The sequence below is a fragment of the Tursiops truncatus genome, chromosome 8 (genome assembly GCF_011762595.2).
Source record: "Tursiops truncatus isolate mTurTru1 chromosome 8, mTurTru1.mat.Y, whole genome shotgun sequence".
NCBI classification, from domain to species: domain Eukaryota; kingdom Metazoa; phylum Chordata; class Mammalia; order Artiodactyla; family Delphinidae; genus Tursiops; species Tursiops truncatus.
Window position 1 is genome coordinate 90,720,939 of NC_047041.1, and position 8,949 is coordinate 90,729,887.

An 8,949-nucleotide genomic window follows, 5' to 3' on the forward strand; every position below is an offset into this window, starting at 1 on the left:
TCATAAATAAGAAGCAGTTGTTAACAGAAGATAGAAACAAATAAGCCAACAAAATTCATCTTTTAAATTACTTTCTTCTGAGTCAAAAGCTTCTGTAAAAATGGTGAACAGTAGGATCATTATAGAAATTTATGGTCTTTTACTCACATACATAAATAGATATCTAGATTTGATTAAGACTTGTGTAAAAAGGAGAGAGGGCAGGGAGGAGAGAGAGAGAGAGAAAGAGAGTAAGAGAATGAGAGAGAGAGAGAGAGAGAGAGAGAGAGAATCCTTTTCCTAAAAGACAGCTTTATAGGGAAAAAAAGATTCCTCTTCTTAAAAGATAATTGAATAAAATATATCCTTGCAATGACTTTGAATAGCTCAGGTGGTTCTGGTGCAATAAGTATACATTTCCAAGTTATTAGTGATTTGCAAACATTATTCACCTGAGGCTGGATTTATGAGCAACAAAACATTGATACATGAATTTGTTTCTGAATTCCAGCAGATCCTAGTGAGTCAAGGGACTATTTACAACCCCTTGCATTCTTCTAGGTGTAGGTTGCAGATGTTTTGTTTCATTGTGGATAATATGCATTCATAAATATATATGTAGGCAGAGACCTGAAAATTTGGAATTCAATATGCCTCTAACCCTTGTCTCTCCGCAACATCACTCTTTTCACTCCTGCCTTTTCACATCTGTATAATCAGCTTACTTGCATTCTTTTCCCACCTGATCTTGTCTATATTGAGCTGAGGATTTTTTAACCTCTATGGATCCCAATCTTGCTCATTTTCCTTTTCTTCTACCTAAATTTATATTCCAACGTGGTATTTATTTTTATCAAACTCTAGCTAGGAGAGTAGGAAGAGCATACTTAGACGGAAATACAGTTTCCTTCGTTTATTAGCTGTGTGACATTGGCAAATTACTCTCTGAATTTCAGTTTCTTCACTTGTAAAGTGGGAGTAATATGACCTTCCATATAAGTTTATTTTACAGCTTAATAATATGCCCTTCCTTGTTCTACAAAGGAGTTAAGTCACCATTAGTTCTCCTTTTTCCTTTTATTTTTTGCTCCTGGTTATTTTGCTTCTGAGAAGATAGCTGAATGTGGAGATGTGTAGAGTGTAGCAGGTTATGTTGCAGAGATGTGCTCCCCAGTGATAGCCACCACACAAAAATGTAGCAAGAAATACAGAGAGAAGAGGAAACATAGTTTTACATAACAGTTTTACTTAACATCTTTTTCTATAATTCCAGATATGCCAATCCATGAACCTACAACTTTCAGGACAACATCTTTTGACTGTCCTGATGCTTTCAGAAGCCCAAGCAGAAAATAAAATACATTTTAAAAGGAATTGTTAACTGAAATAACTTTAACTTCTCCCATGTATTTATGTAGGTGTTACCATCTCCAGGATATAAACCTGATATCTTTTAAAATCACTAACAAGGATGACATCTCTTCCATCAGATTTCATTAGCTTGCATCCTTATCTGTGCTAAACTAAAAAAAAAACTATGTAAGAGATTATTTAATGCAGTATATGCTCTAAGCTTCCTTTCACACCTGCCCAAAGTATATGTGAACATATGTGATTTAGGAGCCTTTTTCCTTCTCAATGACTTCCTGAATCCTAGCGTAGCCCCCAATTTTTTCCTGGTGAGCCTTTCAGGAAAATAAGAATTGTGGGTGCCTGGTAAGTAATTTCCATTTAAAGACTCATTCACTTTCCATATAAACTTTTACTGTAAAAGGCCAGTTAGTAAATATTTTAGGATTTGAAAAGCATGCAGTCTTTGTGGCACCTACTCAACTCTGCTATGGTAGCAGAAAATCAGCCATGGATGAAATGGAGACAAATGAGCACGGCTGTGTTGGAATAAAATTTCATTTACAAAATAGGCAGAGAGCCGGATTTACCCATGGGCCAAGTTTGCCGACCTCTGCTCTAGATTACATGGGGTTAATTTCTATGATCTGATTATTATTGCCTTTGAACAGGTCAAGATTAAGATGCAACATCAAAGTGTTGAGATCAAAAGGCAATTAAGGAATATGTCCAGTGAGTTGAGAGGAAATGGGAACAAGAGAAATAGCAACACACACAGAAGTTCCGACTTCAGTTGAGAAACTGATGTCTGTAGTCTAAGCACCCTGGGGCAGAGGCACTGGGTGCTCTCAGATTATCTGTGGTAAAGAAACAATTCTTTTCCAATCCGTTATGGATTAGAAAATACAAAATCATGTACTTCAATGCCAATGGCAAATTGTTTTGAAAAATTCCTAAATGTTTAATTTCATTTTCTGCATTCTTCTCAGCGTAAACCAGTAGCAACCTGATAAGGACCAGCAGAGGTCCATGGACCATATTCTGAGGATGCTAAGTGGTGTGTGAAAAGGGAAATCCCTGCCTGGATATGTTTCAGCCTGAAAGTCTTTGTCACACTTGTTCATAAGATTCTCTGCTGCATTCCTGGACAATAAGCATGCATGTTATCCTAGCATCCAAGGTCTTTCATAATCTGGGTCCAGTCATATTGTTTTGGCAGCACCGTCTGCTGCATCCACATGGATAACTTCCTGTGCCCAAACACACCGTCTCTGTTTTTCCACATCTTACCTTTGCCTATGCTATATCCTAGTTCTGTAATGCTTAGGTAAGTCCGTCTTCAACGTCATGCAAAACTCTTCAATGAAGTCATGTTTCCTCTTCCCTAGATGCAATTTGGTCCTCCATTGGACATCCATAAAACATTGCATGCTTTTTTTCTGTTCTTGCTTTAAATAATATTGTAATGCCCTCTGTACTCGTCTTATCCTAAGACTAAATAGTGAGCTTCTGGAACTTGAGCTATATCTTATATATGGGACTATATCCCTCAGAGTACTAAACACAGTATCTTTTATAAAATAGAGGTTTCTTACAAATTAGTCCATAAATGAATGACACTGAACCCACACCATAAACAATCTGTTACAGATCCCCTTTGAATGCTTTTAGAAATGCATTCCTCTGTACCTCTGTCTTTCCTCTCTTCCACTTAGGACAAAAATGCTTATCAGCAAGAGAGCTTGGGTTTATAAAACCACAGGACACAGCAATCTGTGGCATCAAAAGCAAACAAAACAGATGTGTGACTCATTTATAGAATTTGTAAAATGGAGCCTAGAGAATGAAAATGCAATTTATAGCTCATCTGTACTACTCTGAATGTCACTGTAAAACACACATTTCATGGGGCAGAATGAAGCCAGTCATGATTAGCATTCATTTCAGCCACAACCCAGGGCAACTATTTGTTTCCACTGTGATCTGTAAGACTTTGCTCTAAGGATGAAAACTTAATTGGATATACTGAAGGACAGAACTGCCATTGGTGAGTAAAATTTTATAATCCCCATCAAAGTTATGTACTTGTAGAATTATGAAGCCAAGTTGGTATTTACCCTGCAATTGATTAACATTCTAAATTAAAAAACATAAAAACTGACAGAATTAAGCTACGTTAGTGACATATGGGGAAAAATAGTTGAAGATCCACTCAGGTATTTTATTATCATTATTATTATTATTGCTACATCTGTAACAAATTAGAAGTTTTATGACCATCCTACTATCCTACATTTTATTGGTTTGCCTCTATATTTAATATATTTGTAAATGAGCAAAATTATGAATATTTTCTTGGTGCAAAGTTATTTCGTCTCTATAAAACTTCCTTTCAGATAAGAACGTTCACCGTAAAAGTAAGGAACTATGAGTAAGCCTTATTTCTCAGAGTGCATCCCAACTTCCATGGTATTAAGGAAAGAGCCAAGGGAAGGTAGTCTAGAAGAGGGGCTTCTTTGCTAGCACTTACCATAATTTCTTCTAGAGAATCTTTCCATGACAGCCTCCAGGAGGAGCAGACCCCCATACTCTGTTATCTTGGCCTCCTTTATCTCACCAGGGATGACATCATTGATTGCCAGAAACTAATACAATCCTTTCTTTTGATTATTTTAACTAAAAGAACGGGGCTCTCTAAATGTAGAAAGCTCAACAAAGGGTCGGCCTGGATAAGGGCCAAAGGCAGAGTGACGGCTTTTTCTGACATGTCAACTTGTCAGGGCTACCGTTCCATTTATTCAAATGCTCATCCAGTTATTGCTGTAAAGGTATTTAATAGATGTGATTAAAGTCCAAAATCAGTTGACTTTAGAGAGGGGAAATTATCCTAGATAATCTGGGTGGGACTGATTCGATCAGGTGAAAGGCCTCAAGAGCAAAACTGAGGAGTCTCTGAGGAAGAAGAAATTCTGCCAGTGGGTTGCAGCCTCAGCCTGTCCCCAAGAGTTTCCATCTGCCCTTTCTGGCGGCCCGCTCTGCAGATGGCTGACTTGCCCCATAACCATATAAGCTAATTCCTCGCAATATCTCTCTTAATACATAGCTCCTACTGGTTCTGTTTCTCTGGTTGAATGCTGACCCATACAGGTGGTGTTCCAGTAAACCAAAGGACCGGGGACTGAGTTATACTAAGTGGAAGAAATGGTGAACAGAAGAAAGTGGTCTCCTTAGAGAAGCAGCAATGAGCAGTCATATCTCCCTAGAAGAAACACGACAGTCACATTCTTAAACCCTGAGTTTTAGTGCCTGAGTCCCAGTCCTATTTCATGCCCATGAGATGTGGCTGTCTCCTTGAATTCATTATTGTGTGAACTTGAATGTGCTTGTTGTAACCAAAGGGCCTTGATAAGAGCAGTTATCATGTGCCTGATACATTCTAAAGAGGGTAAAATCTACACTTTTTGGAGACATTTATTTTGCTATTCATTCAATAAAAATTTATAAATTATCTGCAAGTTTTAAGATATACTGTAATAGGCACAGTGAAGATGCAAAGGTGAATCACATGGAACCTGCTTTCAAAAACAGTACAGTCTGATAACAAAGATGTCTGTTCATAAGTATCCCCAGTTCACAAATAAAAGCAACACATGGAGTGGGCGAGTCAAATGGGAGTTTAGAGTGGCTGAGGGGATCCAGAAGGGCCCGTGGGATTAGAGGGCATTTGATCCCTGCCCAGATGTACCATGTGCAGACCTGGGGCAAGAATTCAAAAAGAGAGCACATGTGTCTGAATCAAACTAACACATTTAAATAACCTATGTTGTACCTACCTTGGCAAACACACGTTTGACACAACATGGAAAGTGAGGATTTAACTTAGGATGATTGACACCTAGAGCTTTGTGCTCCTTTTCTTCTTATCTCTGGTTCCATCTTACAGCACAAGCAGCATCACTTGCTTGTGGACCCCACTGCCTGCACACCCAAGCTCCACCCACGCCTCTTGCAAACAGCAGCCTTGTGGCCACCACTTGTGCCAGGCGTACACACGTCGGCAATGAAGCCCACGCTAAGGAGGACGGACTAAGGAAAGAGGCCACTGAGGTGGTGGGTCTAGGGCAGCTTGGAGTGGGACTTCACTGGGCATTCCTCCTTGGCTCAACTGACTGCTCCCTTACCCCTTAAGGAAAGTGCCTGAATGGGAAGCCCTAACATTTAGGCACAAATCCGAGGCTCCCATCATCTGAATATAACTGTTGAATTCTTTGGGCAGTGAATTTAAATCCTCCAGTACTTATTAAGTACTTTATATTCATAAGTGTAGAATTTTCAGTAAAAAGACACAGTCCTTTCATTTAAGTACGTATTCTGGAAGAGACAAAATATCTCATTTACCCTATTCCTATATATCCAGATTTGTAACTGCTGAGTGATAATTTGTGCAGTTTTAACCCACTTTAAAAATGCAGAGGATCTATCCAGGCGATGGTGATGGGGTCAGGAGAGAAGTCATACATGAAGAGGGGACATTAGCAACAAACAAAAGCAATAGAAGTAGGTCAGTGTGGCAAGAAGGATGACTCCATGAGGAGAAAAAATGGGAAATAAATTTAGAAAGCAGGTAGAGACAGTATTATGGTGGGCTTAGAAATCCTGAGAAGAGCCAGTCTAAATCCTTTCAGAAGGAAGGAAGAAATAAAGGAAGGGAGGGAGGAAGGAAAAGAGGGAGGGAGGAAGGAAAAGAGGGAGGGAGGGAGGAAGGAAAAGAGGGAGGGAGGGAGGGAGGGAGGAAGGAAGGGAGAGAGAGAATGAGGGAGAAGGGGGGAAAGGAAGAAAAAAAGGCTGGCTCCTGTCCCTACACAATGATAATTGGCAAAGATACCTTTTAAAGTTTGGTCTGTGTGTCCAATGACATTTTGCACTGGGAAAGTGATTAAACCATCATTATGGCAGAGAAAAATGTGACCATCACTTTCCATGTGAGATACAGGAACCCTTTATTTCCTTTCCAGCAGAGTCTTCATTTAACATTTATATATATAGATATAGATATATAGATATAGATATATACACACACACACAAAGTCGAGAGTAAGGCATAATAAATGGAAACTTCATCTAACCTCCTGAGTGCCTGCAAAAATTGACAGTGACTATGAACTGCTCTACACATGTTAAAGCTAAGGCACGGTCGTCCCTCTGGGCAGCTCAGTCGACTTAAGGATTCAAAATCTTCTCTCTGACCTCAGTGCTCTGTGTGTGTGAGCACATGCACCTGTGAGCAAGTGGGTACAAACATGTGTTTTCTCAGAGAGAACTTAAAGCTGGTGGAAGATGCTGCGTTGAAAAACTTAAAAGTTAACATTCACTTTAATGTTGCTCCTTTATCCATGCTTTCGGTTGCTCTACTATCTCTGTCCAGGGACAAAGTATCTTTAAAGGTGAATCCTCACTATCTCAAAAAAAGATGTTCACTCAAAATCCAAGGAGTGAAGAGTGTGTTTATGTGAAAGAGGTGAGGTGCAGAGAGTTTGCAAATTGATTGTATTCACATACATGCTATTTTATAAGGGTGAATTCGAGGCTAATGGTAAACTATTTTATTGAGCAGTGACTACGCTTCAGGAATCATGCTAAACATTTTACACGCCTTAGCACATTGAATAGGGAGAACAACCCTAGGTAGGAGGTTGTATTATTATCCTAATTTTACAAACGAGGGAAGTGGGACTTGTGAGAGTCTAATAACTTGCCCGAGGTCAGAGGGCAAGTAAGTGGGGACTTAACTGTTCCTCTAGCCTTAAACCTTGTTATTTTGTAGATGAGAAAAATAAAACCCAGGGATATGAAGTGACTTAACTAAAGATAATGACATGTGTATAAAAAGTGGGACTAGGGCTTCCCTGGTGGCGCAGTGGTTGAGAGTCCGCCTGCCGATGCAGGGGACGCGGATTCGTGCCCCGGTTCGGGCAGATCCCACATGCCGCGGAGCGGCTGGGCCCGTGAACCATGGCCGCTGAGCCTGCGCGTCCGGAGCCTGTGCTCCGCAGCGGGAGGGGCCACAACAGTGAGAGGCCCGCGTACCGCAAAAAAAAAAAAAAAAAGTGGGACTAGAAACAGTACCTTGAAATCTAGGCGTTCCACGGCTCTTTTTCAATGCCCTCCTATAATACAAGTTATCAGATCCCAGAGAGTTCAGTATAATCTGTGTTCCATGAGACTGCTGGCAGCATCTGCTGTGAGCCCAGTAGGTTTCATTAAACATAATTGGCAAGAAAATTTCAGAGATACGGTCGACATCGCACTGCTCTCAGTGATCCCTTACCTTACTGGTTCCTAAGCTCAGAATGAAAAAGCAGGCTCGATGCTTTTACGTAGATGCCTTCTTCCACGAAGACCATCATCTTGTTTGGTACAGGAGCTCTTGGGGAAGCATTAGGAAAGACAAACCCAGGCAGTTAAGATTATGTCGTTTATTATTAACTAGCCAGCAATTAAAAGCCTGGTCAGGGTTGTTATGCTTACCTGCAATAAACCGAGAGAGAAAGAGAGAGGAAAATAATGCCAAGCCCCAGGAAAACTTGGGCCTATGCGAAACTCTTACCCTGATGATCACACCGTCCTGACTATCAGCACCATTTGTTGAGCATTAATATGTAAAACAATATTAATAATTTAGCACTAGACTAAACACATTCTGTGCACTATGTCTTTAAATATTTTATACCGTTTTTTTTTTTTTTTTTTTTTTTTTTTTTTTGCAGTATGCAGGCCTCTCACTGCTGTGGCCTCTCCCATTGCGGAGCACAGGCTCCAGACGCGCAGGTTCAGTAGTTGTGGCTCACGGGCCCAGCTGCTCCGCAGCATGTGGGATCCTCCTGGACTGGGGCACAAACCCGCGTCCCCTGCATCGGCAGGCGGACTTTCTACCACTGAGCCACCAGGGAAGCCCTATACCATTTTTGAAGGTTTTAATTATACATTTATTTAATTATGGTGAATATTTAGTTCTACAGTTATCGTCTGGCTCCCCAGGCAATATGCTCCATGAGATGAGCAATTTCTCTTTCTCTCTTTTTTATTTCCACCATTGTACCTTCAACATGTATCCCACTAACTAGTGAATCAATAAACATTGATGCCTAATAAATGTTTGTGAAATGAGTGAATAACAAACCCTCCCATAAGGTAGACATAATTTTTGCATTTTTTTTTTTTTTTTTTTTTTTTGTGGTACGCGGGCCTCTCACTGTTGTGGCCTCTCCCATTGCGGAGCACAGGCTCCGGACGCGCAGGCTCAGCGGCCATGGCTCACAGGGCCAGCCGCTCCGCGGCATGTGGGATCTTCCTGGACCGGGGCACGAACCTGTGTCCCCTGCATCGGCAGGCGGACTCTCAACCACTGCGCCACCAGGGAAGCCCAATTTTTGCATTTTTTTGATGAAGAAATTAAAGCTGTAAACTTTTACCCCCAAATGTTTGCACTAATGGTTCTCTTCAATTTTTTCCTATTCTGAATGTCCACACACTAAATGAAATTAATGCTTGCAATTATTGTTCAATGAAGGTATTTTTGCTTTTTTTCTATGGGACTTTACTTGGGGAGATACACACTCC

The 8,949-nt window shown here is 40.5% G+C and overlaps 1 long non-coding RNA gene across 1 annotated transcript in view; it reads right to left on the bottom strand.

Moving 5' to 3' along the window:
• The window catches only part of LOC109552212 (uncharacterized), a 63,695-nt gene extending 55,907 nt beyond the window's left edge, over positions 1-7,788 (bottom strand). The window contains exon 1 of the long non-coding RNA XR_002178976.2: positions 7,658-7,788. This is a non-coding gene — a long non-coding RNA (uncharacterized lncRNA). The remainder of the gene's footprint in view (positions 1-7,657) is intronic.
• Between the last annotated feature and the right edge of the window lie 1,161 nt (positions 7,789-8,949).